The sequence below is a fragment of the Mobula hypostoma genome, chromosome 2, assembly GCF_963921235.1.
Source record: "Mobula hypostoma chromosome 2, sMobHyp1.1, whole genome shotgun sequence".
Classification (NCBI taxonomy): domain Eukaryota; kingdom Metazoa; phylum Chordata; class Chondrichthyes; order Myliobatiformes; family Myliobatidae; genus Mobula; species Mobula hypostoma.
This window is the reverse complement of record NC_086098.1, coordinates 64,805,150-64,826,261: the sequence shown is the minus strand read 5'-3', so window position 1 is coordinate 64,826,261 and position 21,112 is coordinate 64,805,150. Positions and strand designations below refer to the sequence as shown.

Below are 21,112 nucleotides of genomic sequence, written 5' to 3'. Positions count from 1 at the left end.
TCTCGCGCTCTCTCTCTCGCTTGCTTGCTCTTGCGCTCTCTCTCTCTCGCTTGTGCTCTCCTTTGCTTTCTCTCTCGTGCTGTCTCTCTCTCGCTTGCTTTCTCTCTTGCGTTTTCGCTTGCTTTCCCTCTCGCGCTCTCTCTCTCGCTAGCACACTCTCGCTTGCTTTCTCTCTCGCGCTCTCTCTCTCGCTTGCTTTCTCTCTCGCGCTCTCGCTCCCTCTCGCGTGCACGCTCTCTCGTGGTCGCTCTCGCGCTCTCTCTTGCTTTCTCTCGCTCGCTCGCTCTCAAAAAAATTGATTTCCATAATATTGTATATAATTTGCGGGCATCAGGGAGCCACTATTCATATGCGGGAGACTCCCGGAACTTCCAGGAGAGGGGGGGATGTCTGTTATCTTCAGTCTTCTGTCCTCAGACATACCCCATACATGCAAAATATCCAAACTCACTCATCATGCACACGACATTAAAGTCAACTGTATTTTTCTTCTAAATTTCAACCTTACATTTTCTACATTCCTCTAGGTTTTATTCAATATTGAGTTCGAGGTTTCAGACATAAACTCCCTTTATTTTCCAATAGCCTACAATGTATGCATCTCCACACAGAATGGAGCAGTGGTGAAACAATCTAGAATTGGAATCCTAACCTATATGGTGGGAACCCTCCTGAGCTGAATCTTTACTCCCACTCGGTTAGTTCCTGCCCATTATGCCACTGGTGTTTAGGGCAGCAATGAAGGTCTTCCATTTCTGGCAGTGCTCAGGACTTCCTTCATCAGGTCAGTAGCTTCCTCTCGGTTTTCACTGCTGTCAGTCACTCAAGTCCTGGGTGGAGACTCAAGAATACCGTCACACTCAGATGTAGAATGACGCTTCATTGCTGTTTTTGTAACAATGTTGTTTTACCAGTCAGGGTTGACAGCCCTGAGCTGAACCCCTGATCCTGGAAGACCAGTGGACCACTCTTCGTCTGGCCTCTACCCTTTGACTTGTTTGGCATGGGTGACCCTACCAAGAGCCAAAGCACAAAGCCCTAACTTCAGCCAACAAAGCTCTCTGGGTCCTTGGCAGTATGCAAGCCTGCAAACTCTCTTGGAGCTTTACTCCCACTAAAAAGCTGCTTGCAGTCCACTTCCACTAAAATGCATTTTAGACTTGAAAAAATGGCCCTTGCCTTTTGGTCTACCTTTATCCATTGACAAACATAATACATTTGCTGAATTAGTCACTAGCCTCAAAATACACCTTTGACAATCTCAGCTTAAATTCAGAACTACCCCCTCTCATGCTGAACTTGTTATGTGCTAATTGAAAGAATGGCTCTTAAGATCTCTGCACCCTCTTTAGTGTTACTCTATTTTCTGTCCCAGATGGTTATCTGAAATCACTTTTTTCACTACCCAGAGATTTACTGATAGTATTGTTTTTCCTCCTACCTGACCCTTCCAGGGACTGTAGTACACCTTCAACAATTAACATAGAACTCATCTTTGTTCATCATTCAATCATAACATCCTTTAACAGCTGTAATTATGTCTTTAACCAATCCTGTTCCTTCAGCATTGTTTAATCCTGGTCTTCATTTCATAAGATGAACACTGTAAATCAGAAGTTCAGAAGACTGCCATTCGTACTCCATGTGAAGCTTAAATTCAGTAACAGCTAAAATATCACATTTCCCATCGTTCATTTCTGCCCTCAGTTCTTGGCTTTTTTTCCCTTCATTCCTTGTATTAAGTATGCACTGCTAAACACTGCCAAACTGCTGTTACCGTTTTTTCCAAAAGCATTTGTTTTTATCACTTTCCAAAATCACTTCCTTTGTTTTCCAAACTTATTTACTAACCCCAGGCTTTCCATAGCATTTCCTCTCTCCATTCTGCAACTACGCAAGTCTGCATCCCACTGCCAATATAGCAGATCACACGTGACTTGTACCTCAGTGTGATTTATCCACCTCAGCACTTTAGCCATTAGCATTCATATGCCTGAGAAATCTATTATTCTGAGCTCTGATATTTCCTTCAAAGCATGTTCAAATGCAATGGAAGATCCTCATACTTCAAATAAAAAATTAATTTTGGAAGCCGAATGCAATATACACAAATACTTTATTGAACAAGTACAAATGCAGAGACTTATTTTCTTATTTATGGAAAGTCATGTGACTTGGGTCTTTGGAGGTGGTGTTGCCTCCATGTTCCTGCTGCTCTTGCCCTTTAAGATATTGGAAGATGCACTTTTGGAAATGCAGCTAAAGAATCTCTAATTAGTTGCTGCAGTACACCATACGGTGGCACACATAGAAATCACACTGGGTCTGTGACAGAGAGAACAAGACGCAGCTCACTCAAGTTCACCGATTGAGTACATAGGGCATTGAGTTGTGACATTTTGGTGTTTTGAGCAGCAGCCAGTGATTGGGATTGATTAGCAAGAAAAAAATGAAAATAAGGTGAGGTAAGCTGAACAGCCATTTTTGGAGTGGACAGTTTTAGAGTGGGGATTTTAAGGCTTTAGCTCTTCGAGGCTTGAGTGAGAGAAAGCGAAAAGCTGTAGGCAGATTGTTTTCCCTAAAGTTTATTTATTGTTTTTCCTTTGTATATTTGCTCACTTAAAACGGCAGGCAGAATAGTTGAATGTTCTTCTTGTGGGATATGGGAAGGCATCGTGTCCCTGACAACTACACCTCAGAGATGTGCATCCAGCTGCAGCTTCGAACAATACGCATTAAGGAGTTGGAGCTGGAACTGAACGAACTCCGGATCATTCAAGAGACTAAGGAGTGCTAGATAAGACATATAGAGAGGTAGTTACACCCAAGGTGCAGGACAAAGGAAACTGGGTGATAGTCAGGAAGGGAAAAGGGGTTAATAGCCAGGGCAGAGTACCCCTCTGGCTATCTGCCTCAAACACACACACACACACACACACACACACACACACACACACACACACACAAACACACATTAACCCTTTGGATGCTGTTGGGGAAATGACCTAGCAGAGGAAAATCACAGCGGTCAGATCTCTGGAACTGAGTCTGGCCCTGTCACTCAGAAGGGAAGGCAGCAGAAGAGGTAAGCTGTAGTGATAAGGAATTCATTAATTGGGGAACACACAGCAGCTTCTGTAGACGAGAACGAGATTCCCATATGGCTTTTAGAACGGAGATGAGGAGGAATTTCGTCAGCCAAAGAGTGGTGAAAATACGAGATTCTTTGCCACAAGGAGTTGTGGAAGCCAAGTCCTTATGTATATTTAGAGGTTCATAGACTTTTGATTGGTCAGGGCATGAAGGGATACAGGAAGAAGGCAGGAGGTTGGGGCTGAGATGAAATGGCAGCGTAGACTCGATGGGCCAAATGGCCTAATTCTGCTCTGATATCTTATGGTCTTATGGCTTGTTGCCTCCCAGGTGCCAGAGTCTGGGATACCTGGGATCAAGTCCTCAGCGTTCTTAAGCGAGGGGATGGATAGCCAGTGGTTGTGGTCCATATATGTACCAATGACATGGGTAGGAATTACAGGATTTAGAGGAACAAATTTATAGAGAGATCGCAAGAAACATAAGGTTGTTATTGCAGGTGATTTTAACTTTCCACATATTGACTGGGATTCCCATACCTGTAAAAAGGACTGGATGGGATAGAGTTTGTCAAATATGTTCAAGAAAGTTTTCTTAATCAGTACATACAACTGTCAATGAGAGAGTATGCGATACTTGATTTGCTATTAGGGAATGAGACAGGACAGGTGACAGAAGTTTGTGTAGGGAAACACTTTGCATCTAGTGGTTATAATGGCATTACTTTCAAAGCAAATATGCAAAAAGATAGGTCTGGTCCGCAGGTCGAGATTCTAAATGGAAAAAGGCCAATTTTGATGATATCAGAAATTATCTGGCAAGTGCGTATTGGGACAGGCTGGTTTCTGGCAAAGGTGTACTTACTAAATGGGAGGCCTTCAAAAGTGAAATTTTGCGAGTACAAAACTTGTATGTGCCTGTCAGGATAAAAGGTAAAGATAAAAAGTGTAGGGAACCTTGGTTTTCAAGAAATATTGAAGACCTGGTTTAAGCAAAAAAAGGAGGTACATAGCAAATACAGGCAGACAGGTACATCAAATATGCTTATGGATTATAAGAAATGTAAGACAGCAAAGGATTGCAAGGGCCAAAATTAGTCCTCTGGAAGATCAGGATCATAAGTCATGCGTGTAGCCAAAAGAGATAGGGGAGATTTTAAATGGACTTTTTTTGTATCTGTATTTCCTCCGGAGATGGATGGAATCTACAGAAGTGAGGCAAAGCAGCAGCGAGGTCATGGATACAGATCACAGAGGAGGAGATGTTTGGCAAATTAAGGTGAATAAATCCCCAGGGCCTGACAAGGTGTTCCCTCAGATCCTGTGGGAGGCAAGTGCAGAAATTGCAGGAGCCCCAACAGAGATATTTGAATCATCCTTAGCGACATGTGAGATACCAGAGGATTGAAGGATAGCTAATGTTCCGCTGTTTAAGAAAGCCTCTAAAAATAAACCAAGAAATTATAAGCTGGTGAGCCTGACCTCAGTAGTGGGAAAAGTACTGGAAGGTATTCTAAGGGATCGGATATGAGTATTTGGATAGACAGGGACTGACTAGGGATAGTCATGATGATTTTGTGTGTGGTAGGTTATGTCTAACCGACCTTATAGAATTTTTCAAGGAAGTTACCAGAAAAGCTGATGAAAGCAAGACAGCAGATGTTGTCAGAGGTTATAGCAGCATATCAGTAGGATGCAGAATTGGTCTAAAAAGTGGCAGATAGAGTTCAACCCAGATAAATGTGAAGTGGTTCATTTCAGTAGGTAAAATTTGAAGACAGAATATAATATTAATGGTAAGACTCTCGGCAGCGTGGAGGATCCTCAAGATCTTAGGGTCCGTGTCTATAGAACACTCAAAGCTGCTGTGCAGGTTGGCAGTGTTAAGAAGGCTTATGGTGTGTTGGCCTTCATCAACCGTGGGACTGGGTTTAAGAGCTGTGAGGTAATGTTACAGCTATATAAGACCTTGGTTAGCCCCACTTGGATTACTGTGTTCAGTTCTGGTCATCTCACTACAGGAAGGATGTGGATACTTAGAGAGAGTGCAGAGGAGATTTACAAGGATGTTGCCTAGATCGGGAGCATGCCTTATGAGAATAGGTTGAGTGAACTTGGCCTTTTCTCCTTGGAGCATTGGAGGATGAGAGGTGACCTGATAGAGGTGTATAAGATGATGAGAGGCATTGATCACGTGGATAGTCAGAGGCTTTTTCACAGGGTTGAAATGTAAGAGAAGGGAGTATAGTTTTAAGGTGCTTGGAAGTAGGTAAGGAGGATGTCAGAGGTAAGTTTTTCACACAGAGAGTGGTGGGTGCATGGAATGCACTGCCAGCGAAGGTGGTGGAGGCAGATACAATAGGGTCTTCTAAGAGACTCTTAGATAGGTATGTGGAGCTTAGAAAATAGAGGGCTATGCAGTAAGAAAATTCTAGGCAGCTTCTAGAGTAGGTTATACGGTCTGCACAACATTGTGAGCTGAAGGGCCTGTAATGTGCTGTAGATTTCTAGGTTTCTATGTTTTTTCTATATCTACATGGACTTTTGCCAAGCACATGACAAGGTTCCTGCATGTGAGGTTGGTCAAGAAGGTTCAGTCACTCGGCATTCAAGATGAAGTGGTAAATTGGATAAGACATTGACTTTGTGGGAGAAGCCAGACAACGCTAGTACATGGTTGCCTCTCTGATTAGTGAAGTACCGCAGGGATCGGTGCTGGTCCGTTGATATTGATGATCTATATTATATATACCTGAATGATAATGTGTTTAAGTGGATCAGCAAATTTGCAGATGACACCTAGATTGGAGGTGTAGTGGACAGCGAGGAAGACTATCAGAACTTGCGGCTGGATCTGGACCGGCTTGAAAAATGGGCTGAGAAATGGGAGATGGAATTTAATGCAGAAAAGTGCAGGTTGTGTTGCACTTCGGTAGAACCAACCAGCGTAGGTCTTACACAATGAATGGTGGGGCACCGAAGAGTGCTATAGAACAAAGGGATCTGGGAATACAGGTTCATAATTGGTAGATAGGGTTAAAAAGAAAGCTTTTGGCAATTGGCCTTCATAAATAATAGTATTGGGTAAAGGAGATGGGAAGTTATGTTGAAGTTGAAAGTGATGCGTAATTTGGAGTATTTTGTGCAGTTCCCTGCCTGCAGGAAAAATATAAATAAGGCTGAAAGAGTACAGAGAAAATTTACAAGGATGTTGCTGGGACTGGAGGGTCTGAGATATAGGAAAGATTGAATAGATGAGGACTTTATTTAATGGAACATAGAAGAAGATGGGGGGGGAAGATTTGACAGAGGCATACAAAATTATGATGGATATAGATAGGGTAAATGCAAGCAGATTTTTCCACTGAGGTTTGGTAGGATTACAACTAGAGGTCATGGGTTAAGGGTGAAAGATGAAAAGTTTAAGGGAAACACAAAAGGAAACATCTTCACTCAATGGGTCATGAGAGTGTGGAATGATCTCCTAGTGCAAGTGGTTCATGCAAGTTTGATTTCAACCTTTAAAAGAAATTTCCATAGCAACATGGATAGCAGGGCTATGGAGGGATATGGTCCCAGTGCAGGATGATGGGAGTAGGCAGTTTAAATGGTTCATCACAGACTAGGTGAGTCAAAGGGCCTATTTCTGTGCTGTAATTTTCTATGTTTATTGTGATAGGTGGTGCTAATCAACTTGTCTACTTGTCCTGGTCGGCTTTGCACTTCATGTTACTGGAGTTGCCTTCACCTAGTCAAATAACCTGTACTCTAACACAATCCTGACATGCCCTGTCAGTAGTGAAAAGGCTTTGGTGAATCAAAAGGTGAGCTTCTTGCCACTGAATATCCAGTAAAGTGTCCAATACTTGCATGACTGGTCTGGTAATGCTTCTGGTCAAAGTATAGCCTACCCTTATCCACTATTTTGGTGGCTCTTGACAAAATTGATATTACTGAACATATAGCAAAAACGTCCAAATTTTCTACTGATAGAGATGGTCATTACCTGACATTTGTGTGACATGAATGGTACTCGTCAACTTATTGGCCTAAGTCCTGAAATTACACAGGTCTTGAGGCAAGAGGGCATTGACTCCATTATCTGAGGAATTATGAATATATGAACACATTCACGGAAACTCTCACATGTTAAGCAATGATTACTGGTAAAGAGGCTGGTCATGATTTGGTTTTAGACACTGTCTTGCGGAGTTCTGCATCAATGTTACAACTGGGAATACTGGCACGCAACACAACAGACACATCTTTTGTGCGAAATTTACACATCATCAAGTGGAGTGCTTCTTCCAGAGTCGCCGCTGACTTCACGTTTTCCCAGGACTTCTTTGTTGCTACACTTAGTCAAAAACTAACATAGTATCAAGAACAAATCACTTTAACTTCAATTTTGATCCACTACGTAAACCAAAATGTTCTGAAAGCAAAACTGAGCATCCCACTCTTCCAAGTCCAATGAATAGAATCTCAATCTGTTTGAGTTTCCCCTCATAGGACAACTCCTCCAATCCTAGTTTCATCTTGGTGAATCTCCTCTGAACCACCTCCAATGAAATATCATCATTCCCTAAATGGGGTGAATAAATTTGTTCACTGTACTCTCAATGTGACCTTGCTATATACCTTGAAATAAGCACCAATATTCATTCAGCATTCTCTATTACCTTGGTTGGGCTGAGTGGTTCTCCAATCTTGGCAATTCATTTGCAAACATTTAATCACAATAGGAGGAGACATCATCAGTGTGCTGTTAATTATGGTGTATCCTCTGAATGCTTGGCCTTTATAATCAGCTGATTGGTTATCATCATGGAAACTCAATTCTGATGTAGGGAGGGGGTCTCGTCGCTGATTGGTTGCATGGTGAACTCTGTGCATTGTGATCTCTGTGGTCTGGAATTTAGCCTGCAATGGTTTATAAATAAGGTTCTCTATTAACTCTTATGCTTGGATCTTCCCTGCACAAGGGACCACCAACCATAAGACATAGGAGCGGAAATAGCCTGTTCAATCCATTGAGTCTGGTCCACCATTCTATCATTTATTATCCTTCTCAACCACATTCTCCTGCCTTTTTTCAATAACCTTTAACGCCCTTACTAATTAAGAACTTAACACCTCCGCTTTAAATAGATGTAATGACTTGGCCTCCACAGCCATCTGCTGCAATGAATTCCATAGGTTCACTACCCTCTGACTAAAAAATTTCTCCTTGTATTCTGCAGCTATACCCTCTGGTCTGAAATTCCTCCACTTTAGAAAACATCCTCTGTAAGTCCACTCTATATAAATCTTTTAATATTCAAGGGGTTTCAATGAGATCCCTCCCTTCTAAATTCCAGTGAGTACAGGCCTCGAGCCATCAAATGCTCCTCATACGTTAACCCTTTTATTCCCAGGATCATTCTCATGAACCTCCCCTAGACCCTCTCCAATGCCAGCACATCCTTTCTTCGATAAGGGGCTCAAAACTGCTCACAACACTTCAAGTGTGGTCTGACCAATGCCTTATAAAGCTTCAGCATTATATCCTTGCTTTTATATACTAGTCCTCTTGAAATGACTGCTAACATTGCACTTGCTTTCCTTACCACTGACTCAACCTGCAAGTTAACATTTAGAGAATTCTGCACAAAGACTCCCAAGTCCCTTTGCACCTCAGATTGCTGAACTTCTCTCCCCATTTAGCAAATAGTCTAAACTTTTATTTCTTCCTCCAATGTGCATGACTTACAATTCCTGACATTGTATTCCATCTGCCACTTCTTTGCCCATTCTGCCAATCTGTCTGTGTCCTTCTGCATCCTCCCTGCTTCCTCAGCACTCACTACCTGCTCCTCCACCTATCTTTGTATCATCAGCAAACTTGGCCGCAAAGCCATCAATTCCATTACTGACGTATAAGGTAAAAGGAATTGGTCCTAACACTGACCCTTGCAGAACACCATTAATCATTGGCAGCCAATCAGAAAAGGCCCCCATTACTCCCACACTTTGCCACTTGCCAGTCAGCAATCTTCTATCCATGCTAGTGTCTTTCCTGTAATACCATGGTCTCCTATCTTGTTTAGCAGCCTTGTGTGCGGCAACCTGTCAAAGACCTTCTGAAAATCTAACCGTCTTTGAGCTCTAGCTTTCTTGAATATTTCGCCATCTAAATAATATTTCTTTATTCTTCCAGGATGAACAACTTCACATTATACTCCAATTGCCAACTTGTTGCCATTCACTTAACTCATCTACAAGTATCTATAAACTGTATCTGAAGATTCTTGAGCTTGCAGAAAATGAGGATGATAGGGAGAGATCAGACAGTCAACAGGGTAAAGAAATGAACTGAAAGGCAAGCTGAAGCTCAGGATCACATCTGCCAATTTCCTCTATTTCTCCATTGTACAATTATAGGTGTTTTACACAGTAGATACCTATGGAATAGGCAAAATTATATAACAACACATGTTCAGCTTTAATAAAAGCCTACTTACATGAGTCTGTATTTAAAAGCAGTTCTAACCTGCTTTGATTCCTACCTATCTCAACCTGTTTTGATTCCCACCTGTTTTGTTTGTATATCAGGATGCACTTTATTGACTGCAGCTCAGCATTCAATACTATCATCCCCTCAAAACTAATCAATAAACTCCAGGGCCTTGGCCTCAATACTACCTTGTGAAATTGGATCCTGGATTTCGTCACTTGAAGACCCAAGTCAGTAGATTGGCAACAACATCTCCTCCATGATCTCCATCAGCACAGGTGCACCACAGGGCTGTCTGCTCAATGTCTGCTCTATTTGCTTTACACTTATCACTGTGTGACTAAGCACAGTTCCAATGCCATGTTCAAGTTTGCTGATGACAACACTGCTATGGGCCAAATCAGCGTTCAGGAGAGAGACTGAAAATCTGGCTGAGTGGTGTCATAACAACAACCTCTCACTCAATGTCTGCAGGACCAAGGAACTGATTATAGACTTCAGGAGCATGAGAAAGTCCTCACTGGAGGATCAGAGATGGAGAGGGTTAGGACCTTTAAATTCCTATGTGTCACTATTTCAGAGGATCTGTCCTGGACCCAGCATGAAAGCACAATTGCAAAGAAAGCATGGCAGTGCCTCTACTTCCTTAGGAGCCTGCGGAGATTTGGCATGACATCAAAAACTTTGACAAACCTCTAAAGATGTGTAGTGGAGAGTGCATTGACTGGTTGCATCATGGCCTGGTACGGAAATACCAATGTCTTTGAATGAAAAATCCTACAAAAGGTTGCGGATTCAGCCGAGCACATTATGGGTAAAACCCTCCCAACCATTGAGCACACCTACAAGAAATGCTGTCATACAAAAGCTGCATCCATTATTAGAGATCACTGCCACTCAGGCTTTGCTCTTTTCTCACTGCTACCATCAGGTAGAAGGTATAAGACCCTCAGGACTTGCACCACCAGGTTCAATGAGAGTTACTACCCCTCAACCATTGGGCTCTCGAATAAAAGGGGATAACTACGCTCAACTTCACTTGTCCAGTCATTAAGATGTTTCCCACAACCAACGATCTCACTTTAAGAATCCTTTATCTCATTTTCTTGTTATTTATGGATATTTATTTATATTTGCATTTGAATAGTTTGTTGACTTCTGCACTCTGGTTGATCTTTCTTTGATTCTGTGATAAATGATAAACCAATTTCCCCCGGGATCAATAAAGTATGACTATGACTATGACTATGAAGTACTATACTATAGATTTGCTGAATATGCCCACAGACAAATAAATCTCAGGGTTGTATATGGAAACATATATGATAGTAAAATTTACTTTGAACTTTGAATTGAACAGACAACAATAGCATAGAGCACGATACGCAGGAGATCTGTTTGACTGTCATTCACAACAATGATGCAAAAAGGCTTCAACTCTAATTTGCTTTTCATATTCGGGAACATTTTCAATCACAACAGTGTAAATGATGTAAGAAATTACTGCATACATCAGCTGACAGTGTTAATCCCGTGTGTACCAACACAATCCATCGCTACTCTGCTGCCTGACATCAACAACATTCCATACAAGTCAATGAGATAAACAGCCCTGTCACTTACACCATCCCGTCAGGGCAACTCTGAACCATGTGGATCAATGAATACCCAGCAGATCTCAGAATTTGTTTTTCCATGTTGAACAAGTTTCTCTCAGATTCCAAGCATCAGTATCTATTAGTCTCAACTGCAGATAATTGTCAGAGACTTGAACTGAACAACTGACATCTATTCTTCTCAAGCGCCCCTCAAGAGCAAGGATGCCTTGCTTACGCTCTTGTTTTGTGGGTTCAGAGGTGACTGATAAGACGCCGACATTTTAGCTGCTTAAATGGAAGTAAACCTGGAGCTTAACTCCATGGGGAAGTACCAAACTATTGATAAATCTGGAATGCTAAAAACTTCACCACCACACTGAGCTCCGTACTGCTGATATTCCAGAGTGATTATGCTGGAGAAAACTTATCTCTTGATCTGGCATGAGTCACCTAATGACAACTGAAATTTCAGTGCTTGAATTATACAGGGAATGGTGAAGACAGGTTCCTTCTTAAATACTGTTTTGGCATAAGGTTTCTGAATTTTGTACATGTTTTATGTGTTTTAAATATTTTTACTTTCCCAAAACTTTTTTAAAAAATTATTTGCTTCAAAGTTACTGGCTGTTGAAGCTCTGGGTAGTATTCCGCCAGTCAGCCCTGCTATAGGATCCACAGGCCCTCCACATCCAGGCCAGGACAGTACAGGTGCAGGGAGATGGTAAGCAGACATTGAGAGCAACAGACAAAATCCAGCAAAATATGAACCATTAGTCATGTGAAACATGATTGTAAATGAAAATAATGTTGTGTTTTTAACCTCCGAATCAATGATTCTGTACAACCTGCAAGTCTCACCTAGCATGTTTGAAGGGCTATCTTACTGAAGTTTACAAAGAACAAATAATCCAATGGTATTTGAGCAAGAATTTCACATTAAGATGTTTAAACCCATCACACTGTGGCTCTTTGTAGCTTTTGAAGTCCTCTTCATTGCCAGACTTTTTCCCCAGGATGGAAATGTTAAATATTTGAGGGCATAACTTCAAGGCAAGACAGAGAAAGTTTAAAGAGGATTTAAGAGGTGATTTTTTTTACACACGGGGAACAGTAGGTGCATGGAACACACTGCCAAGGGAAGTGGTGGAAGCAGAAACTAAGAATGTTTAAGAAATATTTGGGCGGGCACCTGAGCAGACAGAAAATGAAAGGATAGGGACCATGTGCATGCAAATAAGATTAGTTTGGATTGGCATCATGATCAGCACAAATACAATGGGCCAAAGGGCCTTTTGCTGTTCTATGTTGTCCGCAAATGCACAGCATACCCCAACATTGTGCCTCTTCTTACATCTTTAGGCCTAATGTTGGCCTCTTCTTCCAAATTTCAATTAACATCTTTCCACTTTCTGACAAACTTGCAACCTGAACCTCCTCCAGTCTTTTCATTTCCGGCAGCCATTCAAAATTCTTCTCAAAATGATCAATCACTCATTCTAACTGTGCCCTACAAAATTTAGCTTCCTGAATGCATTTACTTACAAGGCACAATATGAGTTTCTATTTTATGTCGATGTTTCTGTTACAGTCTGGACATGTACCCGAAGAATGTTGACTTTAAAGCCATAAGTGCCAATCATACACAACAAAAAGGAGGCATAATGAATGGGCATGGATGTACACTATAGACACATCCCTTCTTCAAATCCCTACTCTGGTCCCCCTCTTACCTAATCTCACCTGTCTATCCCCTCCCCCAGTGCCCCTTTTCCTTCCCTTTCTCCCATGGTCCACTCTCCTTTCCTGTCAGATTCCTTCTTCCCCAGCCCTTTACCTTTTCCATCTATCACCTCCCAGCTTCTTATTTCATTCCCCTTCCACCACCCACCTGACGTCACCTATCATCTTTTACCTTGTATTCCTTCCTCTCTTTGTATTCTGTCTTCTTCTCCCTTCCTTTCCAGTCCTGCTAAAGGATCTCAGACCAAAACATTGACTGTTTATACATTTCCATAGATGCTGCTTGACCTGCTGAGTTCCCCCAGCATTTTGTGTGTTTTGCATTAGTACACTATTCAGTCTCTGATGCCTGCTTACCAGTTAATAAGATTATGGCCAATCTTTCACTTTCACTCTACTTTCCAATGCACTAACCCTACAATCTTTACTCTAAAAGTCTTACGGTCTCTCTATGATTCCTGGTATGGCTCAATTCTTTTGAGAATATTAATGAAGAGTTGCTTTACTTCACAAAATAAAGAGAGTTGCATAACAACAGCATGAATAAATCTATACAGTATGATCAGTCTAATGGTTTATTTGTAGATTACAAAATGGAAACAATGTTCAATATTAATTATCTCACTTTGAAAGCAAATAATAAATATGTAGAAAAGAACATTTCGCAGAATCTAATGGGAAATAAACTCAACAGGTATATCCAGAAATTTGACATATACCGTGATCTGTATCAAAGATAAATTATCAACCTTGTTCAAAATACAAGCAACATATGACATTATCGTGAATTAACCACTGCTTTGAACAGGACTGGGAACTTGAGTTATAAGAAGCAATTGGACAGGATGGGACATTTTTCCCTTAACAATAAGAGACTGAGTGGTGACCTTATAGAGATTTATAGAACCATGAAGAGCATAGATAAGGTCTTTATTTTTCTCAGGATGGGGGAGTCTAAAACTAAACAGTTTATCATGAGGGGGTTAAGATTTAAAAAGAATCCGAAGGGAAGGTTTTCCAGACAGAGAGTGGTGGATGTATCGAACAAGCTGCCAAAGGAAGCTGTAGAGGTGGGTATAATGTATGGAGAAAGCCTGGCTGATTGGCAAGAGGCAAAGAGTGGGAATAAAGGGTGCCTTTTCTGGCTGGCTGTCAGTGACTAATGGTGTTCCACAGGGGCCTGTGTTGGGACCTATTCTTTTTACATTATATGTCAATAATTTGGATTATGGCTTTGTTGCAAAGTTTGCAGACAACATGAAGATAGGTGGAGGGGCAAGTAGTTTTGAGGAAGTAGAGGGGCTACAGAAGGACTTAGACAGATTAGGAGAATAGATAAAGAAATGGCAGATGGAAACAGTGTTGGGAAGTGTATGGTCATGCACTTTGGTAGAAGAGATGAAAAGGTTGACTATTTTCTAAGTGGAGAAAAAAATACGAAAATCTGAGGTACAAAAGGACTTGGGAGCACTTGTGCAGGATTCCTTAAAAGTTAATTTGCAGGTTGAGTCTATGGTGAGGAAGGCAAATGTAATTTTAGCATTCATTTCAAGAGGACTAGAATATAAAAGCAAGGATTTAATGTTGAGACTTATAAAGAACTGATGAGGCCTCACTTGGAGTACTGTAAGCAGTTTTAGGTCCTTTATCTGAGAAAGGATGAGCTGAAACTGGAGAAAGTTCAAAGGAGGTTCATGAAAATTATTCCAGGATTGAATGGCTTATCATATGAAGAGTATCTGATGGCTCTGGGCCTGTATTTGCTGGAATTCAGAAGAATGAGGGGTGCCCTTATTGCAACCTATCAAATGGTGAAAGGCCTTGACAGAGTGGATATAGAGAGGATGTTTCCAATGGTGGGAAGTTTAAGACCAGAGGACACAGCCAGAAAAGAGGGGCATCCTTTTAGAACGGAGATGAGGAGGAATTTCTTTAGCTAGAGAGTGGTGTATCTCTGGAATTCTCTGCCACAGCAGCTGCGGTGCCCAAGTCGTTATGTATATTTAAGGCAGAGATTGATAGATTCTTGATTGGCTAGGCATGAAGGGATACAAGCAGAAGGCAGGAGATTGGGGCTGAGAGGAAAATTGAATCAGCCATGATGACATGGTGGAGCAGACTCGTTGGGCCAAATGGCCTAATTCTGCTCCTATATCTTATGGTATATGGTATTATGGTATGACTGCAACACTTAAAAGACACTTGGACAGATTCAATATAGGAAAGGTTTAAATAGATATGTGCTAAATGCAGACACGTAAAACTAGCTCAGACAGAGATCCTTGGACGAGTTAGACCAAATGGCCTCTCTCCATGGTGTATGACTCCATGCTGTGGACTTCAGCTTTTTTCAGCACACTCAGACATTGTCTTCCATTCCAGACCCAACAACCACAACTGTGCAATTGGCCAAGAAGATGTTTGAGACAGTTAGGGTGGCTTATACCTTGCTATGTGCTAAAACATGATCTACACAATTCTCAGTGGGATCACAGCAGCAGTAATCATCAAGGAAGGAGGCTGCAGGAGCTTGGAATTCAGTGAAGGAGACTTGGAAAGACATATATGTGAGTTAAACTTCAGTGATGAGGAGGCCAGGAGATGAGTTAAGGATAACATTTGAAAATCCTGGCAGGAGATGCCTGCAGTATTACCACACTCATTTGGCAATGGTGAAGGGTCAGTGAAAAAAATTAACACAGCAGATCAAAGTGTTGTTTGACTTGGAATGTTTTGTAGCTCTGCTTACCTCTCCATGGCATGCAGAGAATTTCCAGCCCTTTCTGGTTTTCATTCAAATTCCCAATGCACTCTTCCTCATAAATAAAAGCCTAAAGTGAGCTTCAAACAACCCAAGAACAGTTCTGCCAGCTAATTCAGTAACTTGATAGGGATTCATTCATTGACATCCTATAGTCAGTTAGTGCAGGTGAATCTGCATAGCAATACAACATGAATCAAAGTGTTTGGACACCCCTTGCGGTGACTGAGTGCAGTATATTATTGTGGGGTTATGGTTTCACAGGCTCATCTCTGAAGGCATGTTCCATCTACTCTGTTGTGATGCCCTAGTGAGCAGCAAACTGAGAATCATTGTGGGGATCTGCTGCAGTTCCTTGGAATTAACTTGTGTGAGGAAGCTGAGAGTCAACAAGAGCTTGCTTAAACCAGGGAATGCCACTAGGCACAGAAGACTCATCAAAGGTATCCCCACAACATTTCACACACCCTAGCGAATGACAACTCAGGCCTAAAAGTACTTTGTTCATCAGAAACAGCTGGTCTAGACACTAGACACTAGAATACTACACCATAGTACAGGCCCTTCGGCCCTCGATGTTGTGCTGACCCATATATTCCTTTTAAAAAAACGTACTAAACCCACACTACCCCGTAACCCTCTATTTTTCTTTCATCCATGTGCCTGTCCAAGAGGCTCTTAAATATCCCTAATGTTTTAGCCTCCACCACCATCATCCTTGGCAAGTCATTCCAGGCACACACAACCCTCTGTATAAAAAACTTATCCCTAAACTCCCCTCCCTTAACTTTGTACATATGCCCTCTGGTGTTTTCTATTTGTGCCCTGGGAAACAGGTACTAGCTATCCACCCTATCTATGCCTCTCATAATCTTGTAGACCTCTATCAAGTCCCCTCTCATCCTTCTACGCTCCAAAGAGAAAAGACCCAGCTCTGCTAACCTTGCCTCATAAGACTTGTTTTCCAATCCAGGCAACATCCTGGTAAATCTCCACTGCACCCTCTCCATAGCTTCTACATCCTTCCTATAATGAGGTGGCCAGAACTGAACACAATACTCCAAGTGTGGTCTCACCAGAGATTTGTAGAGTTGCAACATGGCCTCTCTACTCTTGAACTCAATCCCCCTAATAATGAAGCCTAGCATCCCATAGGCCTTCTGAACTATCCTATCAACCTGTGCAGCGACCTTGAGGGATGTATGGGTTTGAACCCCAAAGTCCCTCTGTTCATCCACACTTTTAAGTAACCAACAATTAACACTGTACTCAGCCTTCTGGTTTGTCCTTCCAAAATGTATCACAGAGGAGGAGAAGATGGCGGCGCGACGCAGCTTGCAGCGGCCACTCCAGTGAATTATATCTGTTATCTGTCAAGTAGGGTGCCGTGCACAATCCTGATCTGATGGAGACAGACATGAGAGCACGGAGGAACATCTGGTGAAACTTCTGAAATGCCTGTTTCGCTGCCGCTGCTGCTGTGTGATCGAGAATCTCCGGAGGGGAAGGCCCCGAGTCCTTGGCTTTGCTTGTTGCTCGGCAGCTGGGGCAGGGTCGAAGCCCTCAGCAGAGATGGTGCTCGGTGTCGGAGGGCTAGTCGGAGGCTCTAAGTTTTCAGACGGGCTCAAAGTCAGCTGCGGTCGGGTGCTTCCAATGCATCGGCAAATTTGCGTCGCTTGGGGGTTCAAGGCAGGGAGAGTTTCTCCCTTCTACCGTCTGCTTGAGATGATGGGGCTACTGGGACTTGAGACTTTTTTACCGTGCCCATGGTCTGCTCTTTATCAGATTATGGTATTGCTTTGCACTGTTGTAACTACATGTTATAATTATGTGGTTTTGTTAGTTTTAGTCTTGGTTTGTCCTGTGTTTCTGTGATATCTTTCTGGAGGAACATTGTATCATTTTTAATGCATGCATTTCTAAATGACAATAAACGAGGACTGAGTGTCCTCATAATCTAATCTAACCTCACATTTATCCAGATTGAACTCCATCTGCCACTTTTCTGTCCAACTCTACTTCCTGCCTATATCGTCTTGTAACCTTCGACAACCTACAGCTCCATCCACAACTCCTCCAATCTTCGTGTCGTCCACAAGCTTACTCACCCATCCTTCCGCCTCTTCATCCAGGTCATTTATAAGAATCATAAAGAGCAGGGGTCCCAGGACAGATCCTTGCGGCACTCCACTAGTCACCAACCTCCAGGCAGAATACTTTCCTTCCACTACTACCCTCTGCTTTCTTCCTGTAAGCCAATTTTTTAACCAAACAGCCAAGGTTCCAATGATCCCATGCCTCATGACTTTCTGGATGAGTCTCTCATGGGGGGCCTTGTCAAATGCCTTGCTAAAATCCATATAGACCACATCTACCGCCCTACCCTCATCAATTTCTTTTGTTACCTCTTCAAAAAACTCAATTAGGCTCGTGTGGCACGACCTTCCCTTCACAAAGCCATGTTGACTATCCTTGAGTAGACTGTACTTCCTCAAGTGCTCGTAGATCCTATTCTTAAGAATCCTTTCCAATAGTTTACAGACCACCCATGTAAGACTCACCGGTCTATAGTTCCCAGGATTCTCCCTATTACCTTTTTTAAACAAGGGAATTACATTTGCTATTCTCCAATCCTCCAGCACCTCCCCTACAGCCAAAGAGATTCAAATATCATAGCTACTTCTACAGCGATCTCTTCTCTCACTTCCCACAGCAACCTGGGGTATATCACGTCCGGCCCTGGGAATTTATCAATCTTGATGTTTTTAAGAAGATCCAACACTTCTTCTTCCGTAATCTCCACATTGTCCAGCACACAGGCCTGTTCTATTTCGGCCTCACCCTGATCAAGGTCCTTTTCACTTGTGAATACTGAAGCGAAGTATTCATTTAGGACCTCCCCAACCTCCTCCGCCTCCAGGCACATGTTGCCTTCTTTATCCTTTAGCGGCCCCACCTTCATTCTTGTCATCCTTCTGAAGTGGTACCTCTAGAAGTCTTCAAGTGTGAAGCGCTTCTTTCTCTCCAGCCCCAAGCTCTACAATTTATTCCGTGGCTAAACACCAACACCAACTACAATGACTTCTCCAGAAAAGGACTGCTGCCAATGACGTCCTCACTGAAATATCCATAGCAGAAGCATGTAAGCAACTAGATGCTGCTCAAATTTAGCATCGTATGCCACTGGAAGGTGAGCAGCCTGCAGTCAGTTCTGAGGCTCCCGATGTCAGCGAAGCGGGTCGGTTAAAAAAAATAAGAATGGCAACAAAGTCGCAGAATACACTCCTACTTGACAGCTTTCCACTAAGGTCAAAGGTTAAACTTTTAAGATCCAATTTACGTCGTTAAGAGGCAGAAATGGTCATTGCAAACACAGTGCAGTAATTTGGTGCGCGTCTTAAACCGGAAAATCACTTATCATACTGGATTGAGCGACGCACGTTAGTGCCTGGTCCATTTTCCCGATCGACGCAACGACAATCAACACTGGGTTAAAATTGTGTTACCGTACATGAAAAATTGGTGCTAACCGATCCAGTTTCTTGACACTCGTCATGGAAAAAAACTAATGTTTGGTATAAGAAATATATTAATTACTATCTATGTTTTTTTCTATAACAGCTGTAACTGGGATAGCTTAGGCAAAATCTACCAACTATATTATCTGTGGGTTCGATTCTATCGAGGAGTTGATACTTGGCACTTCGATCCTTGCGTGCAATTTAAAAACTGAAATTTATCCGGTTTTACAAAGTACAGTACTGTCAGTGTAATGTCCGAAGATAAATATACAAACTGGTTACCATCGGTGCAAACCGCTCCTGTCAATTGAGATGCAGCTGTAAATATTGGGCAACAAGGGACAGAGTGTAAAAAAATACATTGCTCCTAATTTTTAGCGGTATTTATTGCATGAAAATTCGCTTCCCGTTGCGAGATTAACAAAGTATTAATACTTACGAAGAATCTAGCAAATTACAAAGGTTGCCTCGGCCAACTGGAAGTCCCAGTTCAGAGGGGTAATGACATTATTACCGAAATGTCAGGAGAGCCGCAAGCTGCTAATTGCATAAAGGGCAAAGAGACAGGCCCAAACCATGAACTACTAGAGATTCACATCCTGTCTCGTCATGCCAGAGACATTCAAGATTTTAAGATGCAAGACCCACCTTTGTCTCTTTGTTTGGGTTCAGTTGCAAAACCTATCGAGGCGGACAGAGGCTAACCTCCGGTTGTCCAGGGAAGCTGGGAGCGGAAGAGGTTTATTCTCTACTTTTTCCCGTCTTCTTTACCCAAAACCGAGATCCACTGTCCAATGTTCTCTGTTTCTCTCCTTATCGTCTACAAAGGTAGCAGTGGCTGCATCCGGCAGCCTAACCACGAAAGCGATCGCACTCCATCAGCGGGCGGCTGCGTCACTATCAGGCACCCTCCGCCCACTGAGCTGCGCTGATTGCGGCCGCTGCCAATGAAAGTGAACGTCGAGACAGACGGGAGCTCCGCGCAGAGCCAGACAATGGGAGTAGAACCCAGGGCTGAGCCGTTGCTAGGCGGCGATTGAAACGCGGCGGAGTCCGGCCGCTGCCAAGCTCACACTTTCGCGGCCCAAGAGAGGTGTAGTCTTGAGCTAGGATGCATGAATTTGGAACGAAATCACTCAGCAGGTCCGACATCAGTGCGGCGAGAAACGCAATCGACGTTTCCAGGCTTTCGCTCTGGCTGTATATTTAGCTGCATCTTTGCGTGGGATCGGCTTCATTTTTCACCACTGTGGTGAAGAGATTCGAGCCCAGTTCCTGGTACCGAACCACGGCGGAAGCTCGGGTTTTAAACTACATCACAGGCGTTCAAGCATTTACGGTGTTTGAGAGGGATGCAGTCGTTGTGACACAGTCCAAAAGGCCTCAAGAAGAGATGCTATGTAAATGCATTGTTAGAAACCAAAAGGAGAGGTTTGGAGCGACCTGACAGGCAGGGTTGTGGGTTGTTTGCTGGAATACTGTCAATAAATCGGGGGCGGCGGGGGGGGGGGGTTCACGATGGCTCGAAGTTTCCCACCTGCTCCCACCCATTCATGCAAAACCTGAACCCACATAAAATATGCGACTGAAAACAAAAAAAGTGGAATTTTTGTCAGTAAGTACAAGCTCCGTTAACTATTCTGCCGAAACCTGACAACTTGACCCACCCAATTTCAGGCCATCCTGCATCTGTTATTGTTTTCTTTCTTCCTTCCTTCTTCCCGCATCTATGCTATTCCTTGTTTTCGCACTGCCGTCTCTCTGGGGGCTAACTATATTTTTGTGTGTTCATTCGTAGATTTATTGAATCTGCTTTAAATTTTCCAGACAACTGGTGATTTTCTTTCCCTTCATAGTTTTGAAGATACCCAAATCATTCTGTGGGCACAGTTCCATTAATCCTA

The 21,112-nt window shown here is 42.6% G+C and overlaps 1 protein-coding gene across 4 annotated transcripts in view; it reads right to left on the bottom strand.

Annotated features, from left to right (window-relative positions):
- The window catches only part of LOC134340674 (probable E3 ubiquitin-protein ligase RNF144A-A), a 104,073-nt gene extending 83,930 nt beyond the window's left edge, over positions 1–20,143 (bottom strand). For all 4 annotated transcript variants that reach the window (XM_063038125.1, XM_063038141.1, XM_063038114.1 and 1 more), the window contains exon 1: positions 19,857–20,143. The gene's annotated coding sequence lies outside the window, so the exon portion shown is untranslated. The remainder of the gene's footprint in view (positions 1–19,856) is intronic.
- Positions 20,144–21,112: the final 969 nt, after the last annotated feature.